At 41.5% G+C, this 12,203-nt stretch overlaps 1 long non-coding RNA gene across 1 annotated transcript; it reads right to left on the bottom strand.

Annotated features, from left to right (window-relative positions):
• Nucleotides 1-4,464: 4,464 nt before the first annotated feature.
• Nucleotides 4,465-5,938, bottom strand: LOC122308733. The gene is made up of 3 exons (XR_006242213.1): nucleotides 5,908-5,938; nucleotides 5,478-5,513; nucleotides 4,465-4,620 (listed from the first exon to the last, which is right to left on the bottom strand). It is a non-coding gene; the product is annotated as an uncharacterized LOC122308733 (long non-coding RNA).
• Between the last annotated feature and the right edge of the window lie 6,265 nt (nucleotides 5,939-12,203).

Here is a 12,203-nt window from a genome sequence, read left to right as displayed (position 1 = left end):
ACATCTTTTTCTCACCAACCTCATCCCAATAAAGGGGCGATCTACATTTGCGCCCATACAAAACTTCATATGGTGCCGCATTGATACTCTCTTGGTGACTATTATTGTAGGCAAATTCAACTAATGGTAAGTATTTTATCCAACTTTCCTTGAAATCCAAGACACATGCCCGTAACATATCTTCAAGAATTTGAATTGTTCTCTCAGACTGCCCATCTGTCTGAGGGTGGAAAGCAGTGCTATAAGTCAATTCTGTCCCCAAGTTCCTTTGTACGCTCCTCCAAAATGCTGAAGTAAACCGTGAGTCCCTATCCGATACTATCTTGGACGGAACTCCGTGCAACCTAACTATCTCTTTGACATATATCTCTGCCAACTTACTCATCGAGTAAGTCATCTGAATTGGTATGAAGTGGGCTGATTTCGATAATCTATCGACAATCACCCACACAGAATCTTGTCCTCCTTGGGCTTTAGGAAATCCAGTTACAAAATCCATGCTGATTTCATCCCATGTCCAAACTGGTATTGGTAGTGGCTGTAGTGCTCCCGAGGGTCTTTGATGCTCAGCCTTAACTTGCTGGCATGTCAGGCATTGAGCTACAAAGTTAGCCACGTCTTGTTTCATTCCGCTCCACCAGTAGTGTTGTCTCAGGTCTCGATACATTTTGGTACTACCTGGATGCACTGTGTATAGAGACCGATGTGCTTCCCTCAATATTAGATCCCTTAGTTCCTTTTTAGCTGGTACACACAATCTTCCTTTAAACTGCAATGATTCATCACCAGAAATCACAAAATCAGGTTGTTTTCCTTCTAAAATATCCGCTTTGATCTTCTGGAGGTTAAGGTCTTCACTTTGAGCAGCTTTAATTTGGTCCAATATTGTTGGGCCAAGAACTAGGCTATTCAGCCTTGCTTGAACATCCATCACCATTTCCACTCCCAGCTTCTCCATATCTAGAAGAACAAATTTCTGGGGAGTATACATACTCTTGAGAGTGCCAGAAGAAGACTTCCGACTAAGGGCGTCGGCAACTACATTAGCTTTGCCGGGGTGGTAGTTGATATTACAATCATAATCTTTCAATAGCTCCAACCATCTACGCTGCCTCATATTTAACTCCTTTTGAGTGAAGAAATATTTTAGACTCTTGTGGTCCGTATAAATTTCACAATGTTCCCCATAAAGGTAATGTCGCCATATCTTTAAGGCAAATACCACAGCAGCTAATTCTAAATCATGGGTTGGGTAGTTGCGCTCATAATCCTTAAGTTGACGCGAAGCATACGCTACAACTTTTCCATGCTGCATAAGAACACACCCCAACCCTTTGTGTGAGGCATCACTGTATATTACAAATCCTTCTGTACCCAAAGGTATAGTAAGAACAGGTGCCGTCACAAGTTTCTCCTTGAGCTCCTGAAAGCTTTTCTCACATTCTGTTGTCCATATGAATTCCTCACCCTTTCGGGTCAAGGTCGTTAAAGGAACTGCGATGCGAGAAAACCCTCCAACAAATCTTCGATAATACCCCGCCAGACCAAGGAAGCTTCTAATTTCTTGAATAGTTTTTGGTCTAGGCCATTCCACTATCGCCTTCACCTTTGCAGGATCTACGGAAATACCATCCTTTGAAATTATATGGCCAAGAAAAGAAATCTCTTGTAACCAAAACTCACACTTATTCAACTTAGCATATAATTTCTTCTCCCGCAAAACTTGAAGAACAACCTCCAAATGCTTCACATGTTCTTCCGGGGTTCTTGAGTAAATAAGAATGTCATCAATAAATATTATTACAAACTGATCAATATACTCCTTAAAGACACGATTCATCAAGTCCATGAAAGCCGCTGGGGCGTTGGTCAATCCAAAGGACATCACTAAAAATTCATAATGTCCATATCTCATTCTGAAAGCAGTCTTTGGAATATCCTCCGCCTTAATCTTCAACTGATGGTACCCTGATCGGAGATCAATCTTTGAAAATACTTGAGATCCTTGAAGTTGATCAAATAAATCATCAATCCGTGGTAGAGGATACCGATTCTTAACAGTCACCCTATTAAGTTCTCTATAATCGATACAAAGTCGCAACGACCCATCCTTCTTTTTCACAAAGAGAACTGGTGCACCCCACGGTGATACACTAGGGCGAATAAAGCCTTTTTCCAACAATTCTTGCAATTGATCCTTAAGCTCCTTGAGCTCTACAGGTGCCATCCGGTATGGCGTTTTAGAGATAGGGGCCGTTCCCGGAATGATATCTATAGAGAACTCAATCTCCCTACCTGGAGGTAAGCCAGGTAGTTCGTCTGGAAAGACATCAGGAAAATCCTTCACCACCTCTATATTTTGCAACTTAGGCCCATTTGGTTGTGGCATCACCAAACTAGCAAGAAATCTTGCACAACCCTTCCTTAACATAGTGGTGGCCTTTAATGCAGAGATCACATTCGGCATAATACTCTTAGTCGCAGCACAGAAACGGAACTCTAACTCACCTGGTAGTCTAAAGATTACTTCCTTCTTGAAGCACTCCAAGCTAGCATGGTATTGAGACAACCAATCCATGCCCAAAATCACATCGAACTCCTCCATATCAAATAATATCAAATCAGCAAGGAGATGTCGATCTTGTATCTTTATCGCGCAACCCTTCAGCACAAACTGACAAATCATGGATTTCCCGAGAGGTGAAGAAACAGACATCACTGGCTCAAGAGGTTCAGGTGCTCTCTCACTCAGGCATGCATATTTACGGGATATAAATGAATGCGTAGCACCAGAATCAAATAGTACTAAAGCACGATGCGAAAACAGGGGAAGAATACCTGTTACCACATTAGGAGAAGTATCAGCATCATCAAATGTTAACGCGAAAACTCGAGCCGGTGCTGGATTCTTCTGCCCTTGATTCTGCACTTGAGTATTAGGGGCCACAAGCATTGTACACTCCCGTGCCAAATGACCTATCTTACCACATTTAAAGCAAATGTTAGTCCCCATAAGGCACTTCCCAGCATGACGTTTGCCACAGTTTTGGAATGTGGGGTGAGGCGCTGTTGTACCACGTTGGGGAGGTTTGACCACTTGGATTGGCTTGGGCATCGGGCTGTACATAGGTCTCTTGCCCTTATTTTGCTCCATGGCATAAAATGGCCTCTTCCTTTGACTGAATTCCCCTGCCCGGACTCGTAAATTCTCCTCAAGTATCACTGCTCTATCTTCCAAGTCCGCGAACTTTCTAATCTTCAATGCAAGAAGGGAGTCCATAATTCTGGGGTTTAGGCCTCGCTCAAACTTCTCAGCCTTCAGTGCCTTAGTGTGGACCAAGTGTGGGGCAAATCTCGACAACTCCACAAATTTTGATGCATACCGTCTCACTGTCATTGTCCCTTGTTTCAAGTCAGCAAACTCTCGGGCCTTGGCCTCTTGAATGGATACAGGAAAGAACCGGTCATTAAATGCCTCTTTAAATTTATTCCATGATATAGGGATAGCTTCGCCCAATTCCTGCTGAATAAATCCGCGAGTGGCCTTCCACCACCCATTGGCCACATCAGCGAAGTTATATGCTGCAAATTCTACCTTTTGTTCCTCGGTACAGCTGGTTACACTGAAAATTTTCTCCAAGCGCTCTAACCAATTATCTGCATCTAATTCCGTACCCTTGCCATCAAACAACGGAGGATGCTGTTTGCAGAAGCGATCAAAAGCAGTCAGATGTGGGACTTGTACTTGCATGGCGGTTTGCCCACTAGTGAAAACCTCTATAAGGCGAGTTGCCGCATCAACGAGGTTTTCTGAATCTCTAGGAGATTCTTGTTGATCTTCAGGATTACGGACAATGGGCCACCCTCGACGTTTATTGTTATTGTGTTGTGTTGCCATACTAGAACATGGATAACAATAGCATTAGCAAAAACTCATACAAAGTAGCATACATAACTTGAAATCTCTTTACAAAATTCATATCATGCAATAAGAAATACCATTTGAACCTGCTGCGGAGCTTGGCATACTTTAGAGAGAGGGCCTTAGCCTAGTTTACCCCTAAAGTCTACAGGACTTCTTAACCTTTGCTCTGATACCAAGATTTGTCACAACCCCACCCTAACAAGAGCGAGACCGTGATCCCGTACATGTTCTTTTTTTTTTTTTTTTTCCTATTATAACAGTAAATTTAGTTCTAAATGAATGCCCATATTGTTATTATTATTATTATTATTATTATTATTATTACTATTATTATTATTATTATTATTATTTATTATTATTATTTTTTTTAAAGATAATGCGTGACGATTCGAACGCATCACGCATAAATTCTAATTTCTAACTGAAATAAACATCTAATAGACATACCTTTACATTCCTTTACAAAGGACTCTCAGAGTCCGTCATCCATTTATTTAAGATAACTACTTTAAACAAAATGGGACTCAGTCCTTTTAGTCATTACAAAAGAAAACTAACTTAAAGCAGGAGGGTTTCCATTATTGAAACATAAGAAACATATATCATCATAGAAGAAACCAAACTACCCAGGGACTACTAAACATCGGCCTCTCCCTCCTCAGTAATACTCAGCTCCTCAGTAGATTCGTCTGTACCTGGACGTTTAAAACATAAACACAAAGTGAGTCTAATATTCAGTAAGTAGTACACCATGTTGTTAACTTAAAAAGCATATAGTACTTTCTTTTGAAAACATGCATCCATAAACCAATACTAATTCTGACAATACTTCCATGCATATACTTTCTTTATAACATCATACATACACTTACTTTTTACTATCATGCATATACTTACTTCATACTTTCATGCAAAAATCTTTATTTCTTATTTTCATACATACTTATATATCATATCTTCATGCATACACTTCATTTAATCTTTCACTTTCTTGTGGCCAACACACTATTACGCCCCGTGTGTTGGGGTTAGCGGTCCTGTTGGACCTGGATTCCACCCGTGGCCACAGGTTAGGAACCCCTTTCTGTCAGGGAGCAGCACTGGGTACACTACCAGTACTACTTACCCGGCATTGCAATCTGCCCATTTCTTTGATGTCATTTCCTTTCATGTGGCCATTACATACTTTCATACATTAATTCATTCATTTTCTTTCTTTGAAATCAACATTTTCCATATCTTCCTTAGTCCGATGAATATGCTTTTATTTTGGAAAATAACATTTTATGTCATGCTTACATATAAATAAAATCTTAGTTATTTCAAGAAGCATGTATAAAAAAAATTTCATGACTTAGGATCTACATGCATGCATTACCATATACACATACAATCAATTATAATCGATAGGATACTTAACAGGGGCTACCAAGAAAGGCTTGTACATAATATAAACTCATTTATTCTTTAATTAGAAGAACATTTGGAAAGAGATAGAGATATATTCTTCCACAAGAGAACTTGGCGTGGGCGCATGGTCATAGCTACTTACCTCGATCCGCTGAAATTCCTTTAACTTCAGAAAATCCTAATCCAATAAATAACAAGTGTGTTAAAACTCATCCAACATCCTTTAGATCCCCTTTTTAACGATGGCTAAAATATTATAAATCTAACGTCGTTTTCTACCCTTAATGTTATTTCAAATAACTACCATCTCGACAAATCCTTACAAGAGTAACATAAGAAGATAATTAATTTAGTTAACATAATATCAAAATAGCTTCATATATGCATTTAATCACTTAAAACAGAGCATAATTATATATATATACAAAACACAACATCAAAATAGCCCTATATATATAATTAATCCCTTAAAACAGAACATATATGTAGATATACAAAACATAACATCAAAATATAAACTAAACAATTTAGTTAGCTTCGAAAATCACATAAAATCATCTTAAACAATTTACCTTAAGCTCTTAGATTCTTTCAAGAGGTCAAGTGAAGGTCCAAAGCTTGAAGAAAGTGAGAGGATTGATTTCTTGAAGAGGAGAAGAAAAGAGAGAAGTGGAGTTGGCTAGTATGGAAGAGAGATGAAGAAGACTTGTTCTTCATTTGTTAGGTGTAGACCGATGGGTTTGAAAATGAATTTCTTCATCTATTAGGTGTAGACCGATGGGTTTGAAAATGAATTTCTTCATTTATTAGGTGTAGACCGATGGGTTTGAAGATGAATTTCTTCATCTATTAGGTGTAGACCGATGGGTTTGAAGATGAATTTCTTCATCTATTAGGTGTAGACCGATGGGTTTGAAAATGAATTTCTTCATCTATTAGGTGTAGACCGATGGGTTTGAAAATGAATTTCTTCATGTATTAGGTGTAGACCGATAGGTTTGAAGATGAATTTCTTCATCTATTAGGTGTAGACCGATGTGTTTGAAGATGAATTTCTTCATCTATTAGGTGTAGACCGATGGGTTTGAAGATGAATTTCTTCATCTATTAGGTGTAGACCGATGGGTTTGAAAATGAATTTCTTCATCTATTAGGTATAGACCGATGGGTTTGAAAATGAATTTCTTCATTTATTAGGTGTAGACCGATGGGTTTGAAAATGAATTTCTTCATCTATTAGGCCTTAAAAATCATGTACTTAATTTATTTTAACAACCCACAGAAAAAAAATAAAAACAAAAACACACACATCTAAAATGAAATAATAAAAATCTTTACATGAACATGTTTAACTTAAGAAATAAAATAAAATGACGTAAAGACTCACGTAGTAAGACTAGGGTATTACAAATGGCGAGGCTTGGTTTTAAGGATATGTTTTTATGGGCCAAATGGGCTTTTTTGGTGTGCGTGGTAAAAATGTGGTTTTGCGGGACATGTGCATTGGCTTTTCTTGCATCCATGTTGTTTGAATTTTATATGTTTTTATCTAGTGGTGTTTGGAGTTTGCTTACCTGCGGCACCATTTTTGGTACCGTAGATTTTGGTGCAGAGATTGAGGATGAGGAGGAGGAGGCTGAACCCGAGGATGCGGCTCCGCCGGGATGCTGATGTTATGTTTTGTATTTGATATTAAATTATATTCATGTCTTGTAATATTTATTTATGTATGTTTTGAATAGCTTTGTATTAAACAAGAAAAATTCTGGTACTTAGTTATTGACTTGCTTTTTGCTGCGTATTCTGTGCACATTCGTCACTTATACACACACTTGGCATACTTTGATAGGGTGATGACCCGTGATGTCATCATCCGGACGTCTCGATTTTCCCGTGTCCTTGCATGGGGATTTGGGGGCGTCACAGGTGGTATCAAAGCGGTTTGGCTCTGGGTAAAACCACATGTCCGGTAGGTAGTACCAGAATGCTTTTAAAGTTGTGTTTTAAAATTTATGTTAAGTAAAGTTATTTAAATTGTTTTCTTTGTTTTATTTGTTTTATTTGTTTGAACTTGTTTGTTTGTTTTTATTTATTTAGTTATGCTTTTGCAAGTTGGTTTCTTCTGTTTTGTGTGATGTGGTGTTGGTCTTTGGTTCTGTTTTGTTTATTGTTGGTTTTATTTGTTTTTATTTTCTGAAAAGGGGTCAAAGGTTGTGGTGACAGGAAAATGGGGAGACCAAAGAAATCTACTCAGGAGCCACGGGACAATACATCAAGAGATGACTCCATAGCCCAAGTCATACGGCAGATGATGGAGTTTATGCAACAAAATTTTAGGCCACAACAGACAGGGCCTTGGCCACAACCAGGGGGACCTTGGCCACAACAAGGGGGTCCCTGGCCGCCACAAGGGGGGCCTTGTCCGCAACAAGAAGGACTTTGGCCACAACCAAGAGGTCCTTGGCCATATCAGGGAGGGCCTTGGCTTTACCCGGAAGGATCTAGCAGCATGGTGCAAGCCGGATGCACCTATGAGCGCTTTCTGGCGCATAGGACCCCACACTTCACTGGAGAAGAGGATCCGCTTCAAGCTGGAAAGTGGATCAAAGACCTGGAAAGAACTTTTGAGGTGTGTGGTTGCATTGAGGCGCAACAGGTACTCTACGCCAGCTATCTGATGCAAGGCACCACTTTTGATTGGTGGGATACTAAGAGGGTGATGCTAGAAGCAGAGTTGGGTTCATTCACCGCTGTAACCTAGCAACGCTTCAAGAAAGAATTTAATGACCGCTTCTTTCCCGCTTCGGTAAGGAAGCAAAAGGCAAGAGAGTTCTCAAATTTGGTTCAAGGAGGCATGATAGTGGAACAGTACGCCCGAAGGTTTATAGAACTTGGGCGATTTGCTCCCCACCTTATCGCCACAGAGGAGATGCGAGCTGATCGTTTTCAGGAGGGACTACGCCCTGATATATGTCGTATGGTGTTCAGCCATCGGATATCCACTTTTCAGGAATTAGTGGATGTGGCCACCCTTGTGGAGCGAGAAAATAATCTGAGTATGGGCTCCCCTCCGGGTCATAAGAGGCGAAATTTTTCTGGTGAAGGAAGCAGCTCGGGTTCACCTCAGAAATTTGTTCAGTAGACCTGAACTCGACCGCAAGCATCCTCAGGTGTTCGCATGGGAGGACGTGTGCCTGTTTGCGGAGTTTGTAATAGAGCCCATGTGGGTGAGTGCCCTTCTGGTGGGGCTCGATGTTATAATTGTGGCCAGCAGGGTCACTTTGCCCGAGAATGTCCAAGAACAACTCAAGGAAGCCGTGGAGGTAGACGCGGTGGAAGAACAAATCCAAGGCAAGCAGTGCAAGCCCGGGTTTATGCTGTCACACCCAGAGATGTGGATGATGAGGCGCCAGCGACCCATGATGCTGGAGTAATTACAGGTATGGATTAATTTGATTCTATGTTGGATTTAATTTTGGTGTATTTGGTTTCTACTTTATTTTTTTGGATTTCATGGGTGTGTTTGGTTCAGGGAGAGTCCATTTGTATGAGTTTTATGCTTGCACTTTGTTTGATTCCGGTGCTTCACAGTCATTTGTATCTTCCACGTTTGCACGGATGTGTAATTTGGTCACGGAACCTTTGCCAAAGTCATTGGTGGTGGCTTTACCCGATGGTGAAATGGTATGGTGCTCCAAGGTTGCGTTGGGATGCCCGTTAAATTTTGATGGATGGTTCTTGGATGCTGATTTGGTTGTGTTTAAGCTGTTGGGTTTTGATATCATCCTCGGGATGGATTGGCTATACCGATATTCTGTGAGTATTAATTGCAGAAGTCAGGTAATTACCTTTCAGCTTCCAGATGGTGATTGTCTGGAATTTGCAGGGAGTACGTTAAAAGAAAAACCGGTAATTATATTGGCAATTCAAGCAAGAAGAGAGATTGCATGGCGAGTGGATGCATTCTTAGTTCAGATGGTGTCCACGCGTCGTCCGAGGAGAAGTCTTTGGTAGACATTCCAGTTGTAGAAGAATTTCCCGATGTGTTTGTAGATGACTTGCCAGGACTAGCCCCTATTCGGGAAATGGAGTTTGTTATCGACTTGGAACCTGGAGCGGCTCCTATACATAAAGCTCCTTATCGCATGGCACCTGCTGAATTAAAAGAGTTGAAAACTCAGTTGCAAGAGCTGGTAGATAAGGGATTTATTCAGCCTAGTACTTCGTCGTGGGGTGTGCCAGTGTTGTTCATTAAAAAGAAAGATGGGACCCTCCGTATGTGCATAGATTATCGGGAATTAAACAAGGTGACCATCAAAAATAAATATCCTCTCCCACGGATTGACGATTTATTTGATCAGCTTCAAGGAGCAGCCGTGCTCTCGAAGATTGCTTTGAGGACGGGATACTACCAGCTGAGGATTAGAGACAAGGATGTGCCTAAAACTGCTTTCAGGTCGAGGTATGGGCACTATGAATTTAAGGTGATGCCGTTTGGGTTAGCTAATGCCCCTGTTGCTTTCATGGATTTGCTGAATCGAGTATTTCGATCTTATCTGGATTCCCTTGTGGTAGTGTTTATTGATGATATTCTGATTTATTCCTGAGATGTTGAAGAACATGTGTATCATCTTCGTCTGGTACTTGGAAAATTGAGAGAACACCAGCTTTATGCCAAGCTTAGCAAGTGTGAATTCTGGCTAGAGGAAGTCAGATTTCTTGGGCATGTGATTTCCCGAGACGGAGTGGCTGTTGATCCTACTAAGGTAGAAGCAATTTTGTCATGGCCACGTCCGACTACAGTGCGCGAGATCCGGAGTTTCTTGGGGCTTGCTGGTTATTACCGAAGATTTGTGGAGGGATTTGCTCGCCTATCCGGACCTCTCACAGCTCTGACTTGGAAGAATACAGAATTTGTGTGGTTAGATAAGTGTGAGAGAAGCTTCCAAGAATTAAAGAACAGGTTGACGACGGCACCAGTGTTAGCGCTCCCAGAACTGCATAAGCCATTCGTAGTCTTCAGTGATGCGTCTAAGTTTGGTTTGGGTTGTGTCCTTATGCAGGAAGGACGGGTTGTTGCCTATGCATCTCGTCAGCTAAAGGACCATAAGAAAAATTATCCGACACACGATTTAGAATTGGCTACGATTGTTTTTGCACTCAAGATCTGGTGGCACTTTTTGTATGGGGAAGCATGCGAGGTATACACTGATCACAAGAGCTTAAAGCATTTGTTTTCCCAGAAAAATCTTAACATGAGGCAGAGGCGATGGCTAGAGCTAATCAGTGACTATCAGTGTGAGATCAAATATCATTTGGGGAAGGCTAATATAGTTGCTGATGCTTTGAGCCGAAAATCCCACTTGGAGGATGAAGCTGAGCCATCGGAATTGAATTCGTTGCTTTGTGGGATGAGAAGGCTCCTTATTGAGAGTTCACAGCAAGAAGAGATTTTATCTTCAGTTCTTGATATTCGGGTAACTGATTTTGAAGAATTAAAGACTCTTCAAAGGAAGGATCCAAAGCTGTTGAATATCAGAAAAAAGGTCAGAAAATCTCGAGGGCCATTGCATTATAGCATGGATAAAGATGGGATACTTCGGTTCCGAGATCGCAGAGTGGTCCCCAAAGATTCAGAATTCAAGGAGCGGATCATGGCAGAAGCTCATGCGGCCCCTTATTCAGTTCACCTCGGCAGTACAAAGATGTATCGGGACTTGAAGAAAAATTACTGGTGGGATGGAATGAAGAGGGATATTGCCTTATATGTTGAGAAGTGTCACACATGCCGTCAAGTGAAGGCCGAGCATCAAAGACCCGCTGGTATGCTCCAACCCCTCCCTATTCCCGAGTGGAAATGGGATGACATCACGATGGACTTTGTAGTGGGTTTGCCGAGAATGCCTAGTGGGAAAAATTCTGTTTGGGTGATTGTTGACCGGTTAACGAAGAGTGCTCATTTCCTGCCTGTTACTAACATCGACTCCTTGGGTAAGTTGACACGCTTGTACGTGAAAGAAATAATGCGGCTGCACGGCATACCAAAGAGTATAGTGTCGGATCGAGACCCAAGGTTCACATCGCAGTTCTGGAAAAGTTTGCAGGTAGCTTTGGGTACTAAGTTGAAGTTCAGTACTGCTTACCACCCACAGACAGACGGCCAATCGGAGCGCACCATTCAGACCCTTGAAGACATGTTGCGAGCGTGTGTCATGGAATTTCAGGGGAGTTGGGAAAACCATTTGCCACTCATAGAGTTTGCATATAATAACAGCTTCCATGCGACCATTCAGATGGCTCCCTATGAAGCTCTTTACGGGAGGAAGTGTAGATCGCCCTTGTGTTGGGACGAAGTTGGGGAGAGTACGATTATTGGACCCGAAATAATTCAAGAGATGCAAAGCCAAGTCCGGATCATCAGAGATAAAATGGCGGCAGCTCAGAGTCGCCAGAAAAGCTACGCTGATACCAAGAGGAGAGAGTTATCTTTTGAAGTTGGTGATTGGGTTTATCTCAAAGTCTCTCCCCTGAGAGGTGTTAAGCGTTCTGGTAAGAAGAGGAAACTGGATCCGAGGTATGTCGGACCTTTTCAGATTCTGGAGAAGGTAGGGTCCGTCGCCTATAGAGTTGCTTTGCCAGGGAATTTTGGGGATATTCATGATGTCTTCCACGTATCATCCCTGAAGAAGAGCTTTGGACAGTAAGAGCCACGCTTCGTCAACCCAGAGAGTATTCAGTTGCAACCGGATCTCACTTATGAGGTTGTTCCGTCGCAGATCATAGATTGGACGGAGCAACAGTTGAGGTCCAAGACAATACCTTTGGTTAAGGTGGCGTGGGGAGATCCGTTAGCTCAAGACTTCTCTTG

The sequence above is a fragment of the Carya illinoinensis genome, chromosome 5, assembly GCF_018687715.1.
Source record: "Carya illinoinensis cultivar Pawnee chromosome 5, C.illinoinensisPawnee_v1, whole genome shotgun sequence".
NCBI lineage: Eukaryota > Viridiplantae > Streptophyta > Magnoliopsida > Fagales > Juglandaceae > Carya > Carya illinoinensis.
The sequence above is the reverse complement of the archived record's forward strand: the minus strand, read 5'-3'. Positions and strand labels throughout refer to the sequence as shown.